Source organism: Sinohyriopsis cumingii, chromosome 10 (assembly GCF_028554795.1).
Source record: "Sinohyriopsis cumingii isolate HCF-2022 chromosome 10, ASM2855479v2, whole genome shotgun sequence".
Taxonomy (NCBI): domain Eukaryota; kingdom Metazoa; phylum Mollusca; class Bivalvia; order Unionida; family Unionidae; genus Sinohyriopsis; species Sinohyriopsis cumingii.
Window position 1 is genome coordinate 33,016,075 of NC_142970.1, and position 21,264 is coordinate 33,037,338.

Below are 21,264 nucleotides of genomic sequence, written 5' to 3' on the forward strand. Positions count from 1 at the left end.
TAAACAATATATATCTTTCTGTAGCGATCAATTCTAATCAGAAATTATTTTCGTAACCAAAATAGGGAAATGACAAATGGATTATGGAAAGACAATTTCTTCAAAACTAGTGTTGTTCCTTGAGTACTCTTTTGGCCACTAAAACTTAAAGAGCCAATTTTAAAGCATATATTGTTATCTACTTTGAGAACACCGACATATCTGTTAAATAACAACAATACAACTGTTACTTCTTCACATAATTTATAATATTAATAATAATAATGAGAATAATAATAATAATAATAATAATAATTATTATTATTATTATTATTATTATTATTATTGTTATTATTATTATTATTATTATTATTATTACTATAAACGTTTGATATCTGACTATTTGTGTATGTACCCATAGTATGGAATCTACATGGGAATATGCAGGTTATCAAACGACTATGGTCTTGAGTTCCCATATAACTGACATTTGCAAAGCATCGCTGATACTGTTTTAGACACAATTCATATTAATGTCGAGAAACAACGCGAAAACCTGTGAGTAGTTTCCGTTATGTTACAACTTCGCTGAAATAAAATTAGCACAATTTCCTTAAAGTTTCTTCTTCCTTTTTTGTGGCCTTGTGGTAAGAGCGTCCGCTTCGGATGCGGAAGGTCGTGTGTTCGAACCCGGTTGAGTCATAAGAAAAAGGTATTAAAATGGTAATGACAGCTGTCTCGCTAGTCACTGAGCATTAAGAGGTTAGTGTTAGGACTGGTCGACCTGGTGTCAGGATAATGACTGGGTGGGACATGATGCTACATATCTGTGGCATGGTGCCCCCATTGCTAGACATTGGTATAGACTGCCACACTACAGACATCGTAGCCATATGCCTGCACAATTGTTAAAGATACGTTAAAAATCCAAATCACACACACACACACACACACACGCCATTTTTCATTCACAAGAAACTCCATTTTCAGGCAGTGATAACAATCGGACTTAATTTCATTATATGTTAAAGTCGACCAGTAACCATGCTACTCTTTTGCTTTTCAAAACCTGAATCAGTTTATTGAAACTCAATACTTTATATGAACGGCTATATTCATAGGAATGTGGCATTTTACACATGGGACTATAACTGAATGTATAATGGAACTGTGGGCAATTCAAACGAAACGAAGCAAGCTGGTTTTCTATAATCAAGATTGACTGAGCCCACGATACAAAAATGTCTACAAAATGTGTGACATTGACCCAGAAATCAAAATCTTGAGTCATGATCCTAACTATTTATCCCTATTAAGGAGAAAATCTATCATGGAGTCTAGACAATATAAATAAATATAAATCTTTCAACCAAAACGTTACTTGAAGGTTTTTGTGACAATTAATCAATGGGTGTATCAAATATGAGCTTGACCCAATATAAAATGGAAAAGCGTTTTTGTTGTAACATGAACTAACTTTCCTCAAACTGATTCATCCCAGGGATGTTGTGGCATCAAATTAACTTAACTTCAAACTGATTGATTGCATTGACGATGGACATATAAAAAAGAATTAGAAAATATATGCAAATATAAAACTGTAACTAAAGCATTAACAAAATGCTGTTTCATTTCCTACTAGAGTGAGATCAACAACAAAAATGAGAAAGAAAACTCAAGACCAGGACGTGCCATTCTGAAAAAGTATAGGTGTACTGGTGAGAATAGACACAACGGCAAAACAGCCATGTCATGGCAATTATCTTTACTTAAAATGTGATATGGGTTCTATGGTAGCAATAAACATATTATCTGGTGAAATCGACCATTCGAAACTAAAAGGACCCGGCACATAAGGATGCAACTTTATCTAAATGTAGACATTCCAATAAGGTAATCTGAGACTTGTTGTTGAAAAAACACACACAAGATAAACGAAGTTTTCTTTTCCAATTGTCAGACCTTATGAAAATGTATTCATTATTTAAATGATCAGTGATAAGATAAGACAGGAATGTGAAACAGCATTCCGTGTAGTATTTGTATGTGATTATAAATAGTACAACCCTCTAGAGGCAAATAAGAAAAATCGTGTCTTTATCAAGATTGCATACATATTTGTATAGTTTAAGCCAGCTATGTAAATCTTCCCTTTTATGTAGAAGTTTAACCGACTGTCAAAGTTTTCCCTAAAATATTTAACAATATATCCCATATGCCATTGTGCTATCTTATCTTGCGTATCAATATTCTGTATTTGAATATAACACTTACATCCAGACAAAATATTTACTATGTGTACTTCATCTGAGTTTGTGATTCAAGTTAGCACTTTGGTGTCATGTGTAAACTGATAACATTATTTAACACTAGCAACACTTTGCTTCATCCTGACAGGACACACGAAATAATGCAAGCATGCAAATACAATACAACGCCAATCCGTTATTAGCATACTGATATACTGTTCCAGTCTGTCACTAGCATTATACTGTTCCAATCCGTCACTAGCATTATACGGTTCAAATCTGTCACTAGCATTATACTGTTCCAATCCGTCACTAGCATTATACTGTTCCAACCCGTCAATAGTATCATACTGTTACAATCCGTCACTAGCAGTATACTGTTCCAATATGTCACTAGCATTATACTGTTCCAATTTATCACTAACATTATACTGCTCCAATTTGTCACTAGCGTTATACTGTTCCAATCTGTCACTAGCATTATACTGTTCCAATCTGTTACTAGCACTATACTGTTCCAAACTTTCATTAGCATTATACTTCTCCAATTTGTCAATAGCATTATATCTGCTCCAATCTGTCACTAGCATTATACCTGCTCTAATCCGTCACTTGCATTATACTAGCATTATACTGCTCCAATTCGTCGCTAACATTATACTGCTGCAATCCGTTATTAGCATTTTGTTGCTCCAATCTGACAAAAATAAACATTTCTTCAGCCTGACACTATATAAACGCACTGCCTCATTATAACATTCTGACGCCAGAAATACATTGCACCAATCTGTCACTAGCAACACTCTGTACCAATCTGACATTAGCAGAAACTTTTCCAATCTGACACTAACAGTAAGTTGCTCTGAGCATATACTATACCGCTCCATTCATGAACTTGAAAGGCATTGCTTGACTAGCACTAATCTGTTCCAATCTAACATTATCAACAGATTACTTAATCTGATGTTAGCAATCGACTGCCCCAATCTGACAATAGCTATATAGGTTTCCAATCTGACACCAACAACATGCTGTTCCAATGGAACATATTTTCCATATGATACTAGCATCAATATGCTCCAATCTGATACTTTCAGTACTTTACGCTAATATAACTTTAGCAATATATTGCTCCAGTCTTGCACTATCAACACTCTGTTCCAATCCGAAGTTAGCAAAATGTTGCTGAAATCTGACACTAGCAACACATTAGTCTAATCTGACACAAGCAACTCATTGTTTCAGTTAAACGTTTGCAGGATTTTAATCAGTACACTTTGTCAACAATCCCAATGATATTCACTGAGAATGGGCTAATTGTTGACAGGTAGACCCATATTACTGACAATGGCCTAATTGTTGACAGGTAGACCGATATCACTGAGAATGGGCTAATTGTTGACAGGTAGACATATATCACTGAGAATGGGCTAAATGTTGACAGGTAGACCGATATCACAGGGCATGGCGCTTAATGTTGGTAATATATGGACATCATGGACATCAGGGAGGACACATATAGCTTCATACAAGCATATTGATATCATCATTTAAGTAGTAATCGGATTCGTCATATTTGACTTCGAAAAATACAATTTCCAGTATCAGTCAGGTGCCTTAGAGAAATACATCTCAGAATCGGGTTGGTGACTTCGAAAAACCACATCAGAATAAGCAATATGATTTGGAATATATATATATATATATATATATATATATATATATATATATATATATATATATATATATATATATATGAATCGGCCTGATGACTTCAAAACATGCATCTATCAGAATATCGGCCTGGTGATACATATTATCCGACTTGGTGAGTTCGGAAAATCCATCAGAATTGGCTCGATGATTTAGATACATTATCTTTTGCATTATGATTTAGATACATTATCTTTTGGATTATGATTTAGATACATTATCTTTTGCATTATGATTTAGATACATTATATTTTGGATTATGATTTAGATACATTATATTTTGGATTATGATTTAGATACATTATATTTTGGATTATGATTTAGATACATTATCTTTTGCATTATGATTTAGATACATTATCTTTTGCATTATGATTTAGATACATTATCTTTTGCATTATGATTTAGATACATTATCTTTTGCATTATGATTTAGATACATTATCTTTTGCATTATGATTTAGATACATTATCTTTTGCATTATGATTTAGATACATTATATTTTGGATTATGATTTAGATACATTATCTTTTGCATTATGATTTAGATACATTATCTTTTGCATTATGATTTAGATACATTATCTTTTGCATTATGATTTAGATACATTCTCTTTTGCATTATGATTTAGATACATTATCTTTTGCATTATGATTTAGATACATTATCTTTTGCATTATGATTTAGATACATTATCTTTTGGATTATGATTTAGATACATTATCTTTTGGATTATGATTTAGATACATTACACTGGACAACAAATTTTTACAAAAGTCATGTTACTGAAATAAAATTAGTCAATTCTTATCAATTTTTATGTGCTGAACACGAATATGACAGTCAAATTGCAAAATTGGCTCTAGTTTTTTTGTAATCTGCAAGAAATTAATGTTTACATAACGAAATGCATTCCAATAGTAAAAGGTCAACTGTAATAGCCTACCTATAAAAAATCAAGTCATTGACTACATCTTAGATTTCTTCGCCTGTCTCTTGTACAGCTGTTCGGGAGCATCTCTGAGGAGTGTCCAGCAGTAGTCAGCCAGCATTGTAGTGGACCATTTTCCCTGGTATCTTTGTTCCATTGTTGCGATATCTTGATGAAAACGTTCGCCGTGTTCATCACTAACAATACCACAGTTGCTAGGAAAGAAATCCAAATGGGAATGAAGGAAGTGAATCTTTAGAGACATATTGCAGCCAAGTTTCTTATACTTCATCAACATGTCTTCTACTAGTTCCTTATAGTTTTCTGCCCTAACATTTCCGAGGAAGTTTGTAGAAACTAGGCGAAAAGCATTCCATGCTTGTTTCGCGTCACCTTCCAGCAAGTTGTTGAACCGGTCATCTTTGAAAGCTCTCGAATCTGAGGACCCACAAAAACTCCCTATTTAATCTTTGCTTCGCTGAGTCGAGGGAATTTTTCATGCAGGTATCGGAATGCTGGCAAAGTCCGGTCAATGGCTTTCACGAAGTTCTTCATCAAACCTAGTTTGATGTGAAGGGGTGGTAGCAAGATTTTCTGAGCCTCAACCAGAGCTGGGTGTTGGATATTCTTCTCTCCAATGGCTACATTCTGCCTGTGAGTCCATTCCTTCCTCATGTAGTGCATTTCCCTTGCTCGGCTATCCCACTCGCATAAGAAACACATGTATTTTGTATATCCTTGCTGCAGTCCCATTAAAAGGGCAACTACCTTCAAATCACCACAGAGGTGCCAGCTGTACTTGTTATACTCAATGGAATTCAGTAGCTGCCTTAAGTTATCGTATGTCTCTTTCATGTGGACAGCATATGCTACTGGAATAGATGGAAGAATGTTTCCATTGTGCAAAAGCACAGCCTTGAGACTCAGTTTCGAAGAGTCCACAAATAGTCTCCATTCTTGTGGGTCATGAGTGATTTTTAAAGCATTCATGAGGCCCTCAATATCGGAACAGAATATCAGATTACTTTCCTTTCTGAAGAAAGGCTCCAATTGCTGGTGGCGCTTTCGATATGCAGTAATTGTGACATCTTCTTCTAGAAGATTCCATTGTTGGAGTCTTGATCCTAGCAATTCTGCCTTGTTCTTTGATAAGTCCAAATCATGAATCAGGTCATTTAGTTCTTCCTGTGTTATTCTGTGTGGGGTTGATGATGCACCACAGTGAAAATCTGGATCACTGCATGCTGATGGACCAGGAGAAGAACAGGTCGACTCACCTTTGTCTTCGTCAGATGAATCAAGAGAATATTCTGCTGGAGGTTCTGGAATAGGAAGTCCCTCACCATGTGGAACTGGTCTCAATGCAGACGGAATGTTTGGGTAGACTATTCTCGACTTCTTTCGCTTCGTTATTCCGCCGGAAAGAGGAGGAACCAAGCAGAAGTAACAGTCATTTAGGTGGTTGCTTGGCTCTCTCCACACCATTGGGACTGCAAACGGCATTGATGACCTTTTGCAATTCAACCACTGTGAAAGCTGTGTTGTACATGTAGCACAGCATATATGCGGAGCCCAAGGCTTGTCTTGGTCAATAACCTTGCATCCGAAGTAAAGATGATATGCCTTCTTCACTTGAGAATTGATACTTTTCTTCTGGTTGGCAAATGTCACTTCCCCACAAACATAGCAAAAATTGTCCGCGGTATTAACACACTTTCGAGGCATTACTGTTCTTTATTGTACGTAAATGGATAAAATAAAAAGTTTTATGTAACAGTAGCTTGAACTGTCTCGCACAACGTCTAAAATATTTTAAATGCTGAACCTATCTGATTGGGCTTTATATAGTACACTGCTTACGTCAGCTTCAGCAGCCGCCTGGCATTAGTATAATAGGCCTACACATGTATAGTACACTGCTGACGTCAACTTACTTCAGCAGCCGCATGGCATTAGTATTGCATTGCATCAGAAAATGATGCAATCAACTGTGGATGATGTGAGCATGATGGTATTATGCAATGTTACATCATTATTCCGGATGTTGCTGCAGTCCTACTGGAGAAATTTACACAGTGAAACATAGAAAATGAGGTATATGAATATCTTCAAAACGAGAGCCAATACAAATTTTTCACGGTTATATTCGTGTTCGGCACACCAAAATACTACAGATTAGGGCCTTTTCAAGTCAGTAATGATTTCACTGTTGACCAGTGTTATCTTTTGGATTATGATTTAGATACATTATCTTTTGGATTATGATTTAGATACATTATCTTTTGGATTATGATTTAGATACATTATCTTTTGGATTATGATTTAGATACATTATCTTTTGGATTATGATTTAGATACATTATCTTTTGGATTATGATTTAGATACATTATCTTTTGCATTATGATTTAGATACATTATATTTTGGATTATGATTTAGATACATTATCTTTTGGATTATGATTTAGATACATTATCTTTTGGATTATGATTTAGATACATTATCTTTTGCATTATGATTTAGATACATTATATTTTGGATTATGATTTAGATACATTATCTTTTGGATTATGATTTAGATACATTATCTTTTGCATTATGATTTAGATACATTATCTTTTGCATTATGATTTAGATACATTATCTTTTGCATTATGATTTAGATACATTATCTTTTGGATTATGATTTAGATACATTATCTTTTGCATTATGATTTAGATACATTATCTTTTGGATTATGATTTAGATACATTATCTTTTGCATTATGATTTAGATACATTATCTTTTGGATTATGATTTAGATACATTATCTTTTGCATTATGATTTAGATACATTATCTTTTGCATTATGATTTAGATACATTATCTTTTGCATTATGATTTAGTTACATGTAAATTTCTCTAAGGTATAACTAGGGTGAAAATTGATTCACATAAATTACAACTACAGTTTCCAGTCAAAGGAAATATCTAACTCACATGCCAGTTATAAATATATTATTTACAATGATAGGTAAGCTAACTTGAAAGAAAATGGCATTCCATTTGACAAGAGCTTTGTTGAGCTTACAATACAAGTCACAAGGATACAGAAGTCTCTCTAACAGAAGCGAATGTCTCCTGGAGTACGAGTTTTTAATATCTCTCTCTCTCTCTCTCTCTCTCTCTCCAAACTGCCAGTATATTTGCAATATTTCGTTTCACACTAATTCAGTTTTAACAAGGAATATATAAGCCATGTTACACAGTAGTGAAATCTGAGACAAACTTACAGGCTAATAGAAAGGGGCCACGAGTGACCGAAAGGTCTAAAACGCTCACAGTTACGGATCACTGCCATCACACCTCTGTCTGCGCGGGTTAGAGTCTCGGCTTCGGCCAATGTGGTTATGCGAGAAAGCTCGGCAGTAGCTTCTCGTGTGTCCGTTGTTCTTTCCGGGGTTTTCCCGGGTTCATCCTCCACTAATAATGCTGGCCGACATGTATAGCCTATCGTGTGCTGAAAAATGGCGTTAAATCTTACAACAACATTCGAATAGAAAACTGACTACTAAGATTCAAAATATCGCATTTCCCTACAAATATATAAATGATTTTATTAGTTCACTGCAAGATGATTGTTTATGAATGCGACTGGAGAAGATCATTCATGGTACACATGTTACAAACTATACTGCCGCCATATTTCATAACCATAAGAAGTAGAGCCAAGATTTGCTCGAAACTAGTCAATAACGGATATATTTTATCGAGTGGGTGAAAATACTTGCGTTTTCACCTACGTGATGATATATATTCGTTATTCACTGTCTACAAGCAAATTGTGATTGTCCGAATATAAGTTATGCTCAAGTGTATTGGCTGGCATTATGTATGACAGGATATTTTGTACCGTATCCCTGGCAACAATGCCAAAGGTTTATCATTTATGTTCTGCTGTGTTTTGTGTATATTCGTACAGCAAATGTCAGTAGTAACATAAATATCTTTGAGACGAAACAGCACTTTTAAAATTGGAAGAACTGATGCATAATATTGGACTTAAACTTGGTCAAACTAATAGTCATTTCACCTTACCATGTAGCAATTACTCCGTGCACTATTAATCATATAACTGGCATCATAATACGCTAATATGAGTTTCACCCTACCACTCCATAATCATCCAGTGCCATCCATTCTTATTACCTGTTTGATTCAAATATGAAGTGGTCCTTTATTGCTTAGATTAATATACTTTGTTTTAAAAGGGGTAAACTATAAGTGACGTTTATTGCCAGTATGTTGGCGTCATAACTGAGCGTTTAATGCTCCAGTTAGATTTACCTCCCCTGGAAATATGTCTACCATCTGCAGAGTCAACCCTCTCTAATATTTACTATTGGCTAATATGAAAATATATTTACATAATTGAAGACTGGGTCACACAAAACAAACGCGTTATTGGTGAAACGTTTAAAATCATTCTCACACTGACTTCTTGAATTTAATGACATTTTAATGGAATCAATTGGTGACCGAGGCCCAAAAGATACCAGCAAATGATTCAAGGGAAGTTATGCTGGACTTACTTCATGATATGAAATGATACATCCCTTTTTTAAGGCGAATTTCTTTTTGTTTTGTTTGTTTAAATACTATTTTAACAACATACACATGCTTGTATGGTATTACTTAAGATGGATTCAGAAATATATCCTTATGTCTGCTTTCTCATCGTTTGAATGGGTATGTGTGTGTGTGATTTTGATTTTAACGTAGCTTTAACAATTTTTCAGTCATTTCGCTACGATGTCTGCAATGTGGCAGTTTATAGTGATGGCTAGCACTGGGGCATCATGCCGCAGACATGTAGCATGATGTCCCACCCAGCCATATTATCCTGACACAAGGCCGGCCAGTCCTAACACTAACCTCTAAATGCTCAACGCCAAGCGAGGCAGCTGTTAGTACCATTTTTTAAGTCTCTGGTATGACTCGGCCGGGGATCGAACCTACGACCTCCCGCATCCGAGGCGGACGCTCTAACCACTAGGCCACCAGAGCGGTCTTGAATGGGTATACTTTATATATACCAAATTGGACTTGGCTTTGGTTTACGGTATCATGCATGGGTCTGTGTATGTTCCATATCATTAGCAAAGCAGTGCGATATGAATATAATAGTCCACTACCCGAACCGTCCGTGTCAATACGTTTTGATTGCATTTATTTCGGTAATATTATATGTTAATCTTGGTGTTATTTTATTAAATGAATATGCAGATATATTAATAATCGTATATATATTTAAAACTGATGGAATTATAGTTGGAAAGTCATTGTTTCTCTCACTATGAAATCTTGGTTTATCTAATGAAGACACATTCATAATTTTAATTAAGCCGAAGCCACTAATAATATATTAACATATATGAACAAATTATTATTTTAAGCATATATTTTTTTTATAGACATAATACACATAATGAACTACATATAGCAGACACCAACAACGCAAGCGACAACATACACACACACACACACACACACACACACACACACATATCGATAAAAATAAAACGAAGAGAACAGAAGAGAACGAAGCTTTGTTCAGAAACAAAAGTCTGGATTAGTCGGTCAAATTTGTAGGTTTCATACATTTTAAGCCAAAAGAGAAAAAATAAAATAAATAGGTTTTAACTTTGTACATCCTTTTAGATCGGAAACACCTGCTTCTTTGTCATAATGTCTAGACATGGTAAGGTTGATACACTGAATCATAAAATAAGAACGTAGTAGCAATACAGATAGAAAACATTGTACTGAACCTGATATTTAAGGATACAAAGGTCGCCCGAACAAGTGTGTTGTTCGCGAAATGTGATGCAAGATGTGCCTGATATGACACATAACAAGGAGATTTCAAGTTTTACCGAGTCATTGTGATATACGAAAGATCCTGTTAACTTTATAACTCTGAACGGTAGAATACATGTATGAGTGATGTAAAGTACAAAATGCTTCTGAGCTGAAACTTTAAATGAGTGTTATGTGAGTACGCTATTAGTGTTATACGATCCGTTAATAATTTTCTAAAGGAACTCACACTACAATTACTTTACATCCACGACAGTCCTTGTAAATAAGGGACCAACAGATGATTTTCGGGTCGGAAGGGCTGGGACATTGAGAAAAACGTTTCTACCCTCAGATAGCTTGAAACACTAATCTTGCTTTGATTTAAGTAAGAAATTAATTTAGTAATAAAGCTGATGCACACAAAATGTATAATATTTAGAAGCCACATAGCAGGATTCGTATTTTATCTGGAAGTATCTTGGAAAATGCTATGTAAGAGTAAGCGCTAACAGTCCACCTATTTTGTAATTGGATGCGTAAGTGTATTATATACCCTCATTAAATAACTATAACAAGCAATGGGTCTCACTACCGAACGAATCAAGCAACATTTCTGTGAGTCAAGCTTGATGTCAATGTTTTCGTTATTTCAATGGACTTCAAGAAAACAGTCGTTGTCTTTTCTGGCGTTCTTAAACGCGCAAGTGCAACAAACAATTTCCTCCAGTCAACTAAGATACACACATTGATGATATCCTAATTTTATACTAGCATAATCTCTCTTGCTTTACAATTGCATGACCCATCAGCAAGCTCTTCCAAGCCGAAGATTAGTAAACACCTGTACCTTAAAATATCAAGGAACTTCCTGATGCTAAGAAATTATGGGGAATACATTTTACGAAATCAGTCTTGGTGACCATCAAATCTGGCAAAGAAGAGACTGGCAAGTTACTAATTTTGATAAATATTTTCACGCCACCTATAATCAGATAAATAATCATTAAAGTCTAAGTAGGATGAAACAAAAATGATACCTTAAACACCAGATTGCGCATAATATATATTGCATGTAGAAGAAAATTGAAGAAAATCAGTTAAATTCCGTACTAAGGAATGTATCAACTGGCTCTAGAATATCGTAATGTAGTTTAATAAACCAATGAATATGAAATTAGTCAATCGATTGATTTAGCGTTTGCTTTCAAGTAAGAAAATCGTTATAGGAACATGCACTAGACGTACATAACAAACAAGTATTAGTGTGAATTCTAGTCTCTTGTGAATACGCAAAGCCCTCCTAAGGATACAATCCACTCTCTTTTTCTTATTATTCTAATTATGATCGTTCCTTAATACTTCTCGAGTTCATTGTCATGTCCTTGAATGGAATGACTGAAGTCGAAAACTTGGACAGAAAGACATATTTTCTGGATAAAGGTGTGGTTTTTAGATATTTCTTGAAAAACGATGGCCACTAGTGATGCACATTATCAATAACTGGCAAGCACTGTTATGTGCTCGGAATGGAGATGTTGCTTATTGCAGGCTGGACTGAACAATGTACGCTTTAAATGAATTAATTAACTATTTACTTTCCTGCCGAAATGCAAGGTCTGGAAGTTAAGGGCCCATGCCATTACTCCTAGAAATTGTTTTTATACTAGTAATAACGTCATGATTAATTTGATGATGATAAACATTAATGTAATTTCGATACAGGAAATCTTGTCCTCGAAGCACGAGAGCGCACAAATGACTGGAGTGTATACGTTCAGTGGATAGCGAGTTGTCAGCAAGTACTGAAACTTTTGCCCCTTAGGAGCTGCACACACTGAATCTATCGAAATATCTGCTTGCTGCAAAAGTATTTCTTCTTTTCTCGTTGTTTTGGGTTTGTAGAGTCATTAAGACAGCACAACACAGATGGTTGTTAATTTTAACGATACTTCATTTGGTATTCCGAAGTCACGACACTGATAAAGCAGTGTGCCGTCCGCTACCTTTGGTGGTGAGCGTGTGACAGGTGAAGAGTGACTTTTCACATCGATCAAATCAATCTCGTCTTTGGAACTTTAACTTGTTCAGATGGTTCTCAGATTTTGAAAGAATTCGATTTTGCAGGTACCGACTTCAAATTGTGTGAGTAATGGATAATCACAGACACTAGTGATCTTGAGCATGGCGTTGTTGTTTCAATTCTTGTATCATTGTGGACATTTGTTTTCTCGGCTGGAACGTAAGACGTGAATTGGTTTGGGTTTTTCGTCCTTTGAATAACTCGTAATATTCTTCAAAAACATTTTTGTCCAGTGAGCACTTTGCAATATAATGATCAACCTAATCAAATGATTCTTCTCAATAATATCAAAAGGCGAATTTCGTCTGCAGACCTGATGTTACAACATGCAAATAAGAAATAAGAACGAATTAATTATCCTTCTACAACTACTTGTATATCAACGTATTTTTGGAAATTTATTTTGCTCCTACTAGTTACGTGACATTGGAAAATCTACCAAGTCGTAAAAGAACCCGATTGACCGATTGATCCATCCAATTGGAAATATCGCAATTCTTCTACGAACCCACCTGAAGAATCCATCCAACGTTTGTAAATATGGCTATTATTATTATGAACTTCACCTTAGCCATTTATTGATCCCCCACAATCTCCAGTCACTCTTGATATCGAAAAATAGAACATATTCCCGTATACAAATCTGAACTACTGATAATGACTACAATGGTGTCTACTGACCGTGGCTTTGCATTGCAGACAGTTTGGGGTGACATGGGAATCATCGAGAGTACAGAAGCTAGCCTTAATAAATTAGTCACTACGATTGGCAAACCGGCCGAGGAAGTTCCTTGCTGGATTTAGCGGTAGAAAGTGGAGCAATTGAAAAGCTGATCTGGCCATAATAGAATCTCATCAACTAAGTCGGCGCAACACTGGAGAGTATTGTGTGTCAGCTCCGAATCGCTCTATGATGATGGAACCAATTGCACTGCAAGATAGTATTCATGTACGTGGATGCCAATTTGGCACGCATCATATACACAATTGTTTGGAAAGGAAACACAAATTATATGTGAAAGGGAGTATTAGTCTTTAGAGAAGCTATGAGGAGACGTTTGGGACAAAGAACTGTGAAGCGGTACTACAGCTGCCAAACATCTTTGTTTAAATAACCCTAAGACCAGTTCTGTGCCACCCAAATCTCCTCGAAAAGCGAGATGCTGCTCAAAGTCATTATCACTTAGTATATTGTGTTTGTATATGTCTATATCTGTTCAAAAGCAAAAACAAAAAAATTAAAAACTATTATATTATTCATGTGTATGATATAGTGTATATGCAAACAATAACCTGCAGTGTGCGATAGTATGTTTGCGTGTGTATAAGGATAGTATATGTATAAACGCTCGTACTATCTTGTTGGTGATGTTGTGTAATTGCAACCCACTTCATTCACATCCTACCAGTTTCGTGTGGTAGTAGGTGCTGGGGTTTTCTTCACTTCACATAGCGTGAGAGACATATTGTGTTTTCCAGATACATGCACATATCCATGAATTGTACACAACATACTTCACATATAAATAATATAATAAATTACATATGAATCACATACACATCATAAATCATACATCCCATGAAACAGGCATATTGTGTTCCCTAAGGCTAGCCATACATCCATGCAATGAATACATCAAAAGGCACACATCCCTTGAAACAGGCACGTTGTGTTGCCCAGGCCCATGCACACATCCATGCATTGTATACATCATCAATTACACAGACAATGAAATAACCGGCAGTAGAGCCTTATATTTTAAGGTTGTTTAATATATGACGGGCAAGTCAACTATAATAATTCGTCTTTATTTAACATAGTATTACTGTAAATCACAATGTTAAAATGTTGTATTCTTTGATCTCTTGGGAAACATATTGTGCAGGTTAAGCCTTAATTTGCAATTTGGTATAACTGCAATAATTATGAGTCGATTGGGTGTCCTGCAATATGATTGGATTTAAACTTTTGATGCAAGCTCTTCTCGATACACGAAAGGTCCTTAATGAAATTACATTAAAAGGCCAAATGTCAGGTTTTGTCCAACGCTGTCGGAGACATAAAACGCTCTTTAAACTAGCAACAAATTGCTCCACTCTGAAACTTGCAATAAATTACTCCAATCTGACACTATCAACAAATTGCTCCAATCTGAAACTCTTAAGCAATACAATACTCCAATTTGACACTAGCAATTAGGGTCTCCAGTCTGAAACAAGCAAGACATTGTTCCGATCTGTCACTAGCAATAAATTGTTTCAATCTGACACAAGCAACTCGTTACTTCAGTTAAACGTTTGCTGGATTTGCACCAGCACCCTTCTCGTCACCAATCCAAACGATAGTCACTGAGCATTTGTTAAATCATGACAGTTTTAGACTGATATCATTGAACATGGGTTAAATGTTGACACGGAGACCCATATGACTGAGCATGAGCGAGATGTTGACATGCTGACCCATATCACAGAGCATGGACTAGATGTTGACATGTAGACCCATATTACAGAGCATGGGCTAGATGATGACGTAAGGACCCATATCACTGAGCATGAGCTAGATGTTGACATGTAGACCCATATCACAGATCATGAGTGTGTGTTTGATTAGGATTCTTAACGTAGCTTTAACAATATTTCAGTCATATCGCTACGATGTCTACAGTGTGACAGTTTATAGTGATGTCTAGCACTGGGGCATCATGCCTCAGACATGTAGCATGATGTCCCACCCAATCACATTATCCTGACACCAGGCCCACCAGTCCTAACACTAACTTCATAATGACGAGCGCCTAGCGAGGCAGCTGTTAGTACAATTTTTGTAAGTCTTTGGTATGACTCGGCCGGGGTTGGAACCCACGACGTCCCGCTTCCGAGGCGGACGCTCCAACCACTAGGCCATCGGAGCGGTCCAGAGCATGAGCTAGATGATGACGTATAGACCCATATCACAGAGCATGGGCTAAATGTTGACATGTAGACCCATAATACAGAGCATGAGCTAAATGTTGACATGTAGACCAATATTACAGAGCATGGGCTAGATGTTGACATGTAGACCCATATCACAGAGCATGGGCTAGATGATGACGTATGGACCCATATCACAGAGCATGAGCTAAATGTTTGAAGGTAGACGAATATCATGGTGACATACTTAACGTCATACAAGCAGCAGCTTGATGTCAAGTTTTAACTCGGAATCAGAATCGGCCTTATGAATTTGAAACTCGGAATCAGAATCGGTCTGACGACATTTTTTTTTAACTCGGAGTCACAATTAGCCTGGTGAATTTCATACATGCATCTATTATTATCGGCCTGGTGAATTTGAAATATAGAATATTTAAAACATGCATCTAATGGAATCCGTCTGATGACTTCGAAAAATATATCGATCACAATCGGCCAGGTGACTTCGATAGATTACATTTGCATCATGATGTTTGGTTAGGTACAGTTTTCTAAAGTATACCTTGGGTGACAATTGATACACACGAATTAGAACTATATTTTCAGTTAAAGAAAATATCTAATTCATACAAGAATTAGAACTACAATTCTTATGTCACGTGTTTAGGCTCGAATAAACAGTAACACAAGAGAGAGTGAAAACAACAAACTTTGAAAAATAAAATAAATTTATTTCCCTGGAAAAATATTGTAAAAATAAAGAAAACATGAACTTATGGTTTTATAGGATCAAATCCGAAATAATCCAAAAATAATCCAAGAATAAAATTTTTGAACTTCTAATAACAAAATCTTCTACTGATTTCAAGTTCGAATCCCGACGAAGAATCCAAGATGGAAGACGATGATGTATGCTGCAATCTGTAGTATTGAAGTCTACAGTTCCTTGTAGAAACAAGAATTATCAATCCTGTTTTGGAAATGAAAAAAAATTTCTTATAAGAACTGTATTTTATTAAGAATCTCACATGAGCACATGTATTTTCAAAAAAAATAACAGAATTAATCTTTTTGAATCCAACTAATTTAAAGTAACTCCAAACAGCACAACATACAACTTCCAGTTTAACAGCCCAGCTTCTACCGATAATAATTTTCCAAAATAGAGGTTATATCGTCTTCTAAACGTAAACAGGGCGCGTCACGTGATCATGTTCTGGCAGCTTATATAAACTAAATACTTGTTAAAGGTCACGTACACCCAGTGTGACCCTGACGAAGAAAAATCATTTTACTCATAGAAATAAATAAAATTGAAAAAATGTTTACAGTCCGATACACTTTATTTGCAATCAATGCCGAGTTGCCTAGGAAGACAATGACATTCCCTTCAACAAGATTTTTCAGTATTTTCCACTCTGCAATGGAAGTCACAAGGGTATCATCATTGGCGGCTCAGTCTAAAGAGACCATGCAAATAGTGCCCTTGGAGTGTCGTCTGTCTCTGGGGTTTTGGCATCGTCTGCTGTAGGTGTGCAGGCCTACGCACGAGTGACAGTCCCTATTGCAGTTGGTGCAGACATACTGGGAAATCTGAGTTGCTGGGGTTACTGCCGCGCTCTTCTTTCTCTCACGTTTCTCTGCCGCCAGTTGGCCTCTCCTCACATCAGCAACTGCTATGCCCTTGCTTACCGTCAGTATCCATGTGCCTCGGTCCTCGGCCTGCACTTCCCATAACAGAACGGAAAATGCTATCCCTGGATCCTACAGGATAATGCTTGAGAATACTAGGCAGGATTAATATTTCACACAAATATTACTGTCACACAGGTATGAGCACCAATCGCCTTGCCTGCAAGTACCAGTCCATATACCATGACAACTAAGCACATCACAACAAACTGATTCTACTAAGCCAGTTGTACATGAACTCCTGCGTAGCAGGCATGGTAATTAACTCTCATCTATCTAAAGTCATTTCGGATTCCAAAAAGAAATCATGAAATCAAGGTATATAGACTAATTATGCAGAATTACAAATATAAACCAAATAGAACGGAACGTCCTATCCCTCTATTATACAAGATAATGTTTGATTTCTTATTAACGTTTTTAAACGCATTCGATAACCGGCGTCTGAGATCGCTGTCAACATCACACATGATAGGCATCTCAGATCACTGTCAATATGGTGTATAAACAGCATTCGAAATTATTGCTAAGAATTGTGCATGTTCGGTGTCTGAGATTACTATCAGTACCGTACTTGAATGGCGTCTGAGATCAATGTCAACAAAGTGCATGATTGACATCTAAGATCAATGAAAAGATAGACACGATCGGCATCTGAGATCACTGACATCATGGTAAAGGCTCAGCGTCAGAGATCACTGGCAATATTTAATACTATCGGTGTCCGAGATCAATTCCAACATAAAATTAGATCGGCGTCTGAGTTTGTTCGAGTAGAAATCTATTCGGCTGATTATAATTCGGTTGTTTACATTGTCTTCTTCCATCCATCATTTGACTGGTGCTAGGAAGCAGGAAGCAGGCCAACATAAAACTAACCAAGCAAGCAATAAGGAAAGGAATACATTTTCGGTATCCAGACATTTTGTTCTATGGGTTGCGCATTATATAACCACCTCCTTATAATGCTTACAGTACAGGGACATTGTGATTGAGTTAGGCTGATTAGGCTAACAGTTGTTTCAACATACCAATCTTACCGCTCCGGTGGCCTAGTGGTTAGAGCTTCCGCCTCAAATGGGGGAGGTCATAGGTTCGATCCCCGGCCGAGTCATACCAAAGACTTACAAAAATGGTACTAATAGTTGCCTCGCTTGGCGCTCAGCATTAAGAGGTTAGTGTTAGCACTTGTCGGCCTGTTGTCAGGATAATGTGAATGTGTGGGACATCATGCTACATGTCTGCGGCATGATGCCCCAGTGCTCACATCACTATAAACTGCCATACTGCAAACATCGTAGCGATATGACTGAAAAATTGTTAAAGCTACGTTAAAAATCCAATTAACACACACACACACACACACAAACACGCTCACCATACCATTCCTCAATCAACCCGTACTCAATTAAACAAACAGCAGGCATCACAATACGCTAGCAAGTATTTTATCGTACCATTGCCCAGTATTTTATTAAACAGACAATGAACGTCATAATACGCTAATAGATATTTCGCCTTACCATTCCTCAATCACCCCGTGTTCTATTAAATCTAGATCTGGCATCATAGCAAGCTAATAGTTATTTCGCTCTCCCGTTTCCCAACTACCCATTGCTCTATTAAAATTACAACTGCTATCATAAGACCCTAATAGTCATTTCACCCCACCATTCCCCAATCACCCATTTCACTATTAATCATATAGTTGGCCTCCTAATATGTCAATATGTTTCGCACCGCCACTCCATAATCATCCACTGACTTGTATTACCCGTTTGACTCAAATATCAAAATATTAGTGACGTACATTGCTAGTATGTTGGCGTCAAAACTTAGCGGCTTAGGTTCCAGTTAGATTTACCTTCTCTGGAAATATATGTCTACCATCTGCAGAGTAATCCATATCTCTGTAGTATTTACATACTTGAAGACCAAGTGATACAACACAAACACATTTTGCAAACTTTATTGGCGACACGCTTAGAATGATTCTCACATTGATTTCTCGAATTTAAAGACATTTTAATGGAATCAATTGTTGACCTAGAACCGAAAGATACCAGGCATTCAAGGGAAGTTAGATTGAACTTACTGCATCATATGAAATGGTATATCCCTTTGTTAAGACAACTTTCTTTGTTTCTTTTTTTGTTTAAAGACTCTATTAATAACATACACACATGCTTGTATAATATTAAGATGGATTTAGAAATATATCCATATGTTTGCTTTCATATAGTTTGAGTGTGTCTATTTTATATTTACCAAATTGGACTTGGTTAGGGTTTGGGGTGCCATGATGAGTTTGTATATGTTCCATATCGTTAGTAAATCTGTGTGATATGAATACAATAGTCCACTACCCGAACCGTCCGCGTAAATACACGTTTATTGCATACACGGAATGTGTTTGTTTCTTTCACTATGAAATCTTGGCTTATGTAACGAAGACTCATTTACAAAATTTCCCTTAAGCTGAAGTCACTCATCAATATAGGGTAACATATTTGAAAGGATGATCAGTATTTGTAAGCATATTTTTAATTTATAGACTTATTACACATAATGAGCTACATTTAACAGACATAAAAAATACAAGCAGCAACAAATATATCGGTAATAATAACAAGAAAAGAAAAATGAAAAAGTTTCGATTAATCGGTCTGATTTGTAGTTTTTATACATTTTAATCCAACGGAGAAATAAATAAAATAGTAGGTTTTAACTTTGTACATCCTTTTATATCGGAAAGACCTGCCTCATTATCATAATGTCTAGACATGGTAAGATTAATACACTGAATCATAAAATAAGGACGTAGTAGCAATACAGATAGAAAACATTATACTGAACCTTATATTTAAGGATACAAAGGTCGTCAGAACAAGTGTGCTGTTCGCGAAATATGATGCAAGATTTGCCTTCCCGATATGACACTATGACACGGAGATTTCAAGTTTTACCGAGTCATCCTGATACGCGAAATATCCAGTTAACTGTATAACTTCTGACCAGTAGCAAGCAGTTTTTTAATAATTTAAACTACAAAATGCTTATGAGCTGAAACTTTATGAGTAGAGCATTAGTGTTATACAATGAGTTGATCATTTTATAAAGGAACGCACACTACAGTTTCTTTACATCCGCTATTGTCCTCGCAAAGGGACCAATAAATGATATTCTGGTCGGTAGGGCTGGGATATTTAGAAAATAGTTCCTACCCTCAGAAAGGTCGTAACACTATTATTGCTTTGATTTCAGTAAAAAATTAATTTCGTAATAAAGCTGATGCGCAAAAATTGTGAAATGTTTGGAAGCCACATACCAGGGTTCGTTTTTTTATCTGGAAGTGTCTTGGAATCTGTTATGTAAGTGCAAGTGCTACTTGACCAGAGATTTTCTAAATTTATACGCAGGTGTATTATATACAATCATTACGTAGCTATAACAAACAATGGGTCTCACTACCAAGCTGATCAAACAACATTACCGTGAGTCTGGCTGATGTCAATGTTTCCGTTATTTCCATGGATGCCAAGAAAACTGGTTTCTGTTGTAGGGTTCTTAAACGCACAAGTTCAGCATATACATTCCTGCAATCAACCAACACACAAATACTAACGACATCCTAATTTCAGACCAGTATGGTATCTCTCTCTCTCTCTCTCTATCTCGCTTTACAATTGCATGACCCATCAGCAAGCTTTTCCAAGCCAAAGATTAGTAAATACCGGTACCTAAAAATATCAAGGGACTTACTTATGCTAACAAAATAGAGAGACTTCATTTTACAAAATTAGTCTATGCTACCATCAAGTCTCTCGAAGAATATACATTATATTTTCTGCTCCTAAAATG

At 36.1% G+C, this 21,264-nt stretch overlaps 1 long non-coding RNA gene across 1 annotated transcript in view; it reads right to left on the reverse strand.

The window, feature by feature from the left end:
- Window positions 1-21,264, reverse strand: part of LOC149789853 (uncharacterized) — a 268,141-nt gene that overhangs the window by 235,809 nt on the left and 11,068 nt on the right. The gene's annotated exons all lie outside the window — the stretch shown is intronic.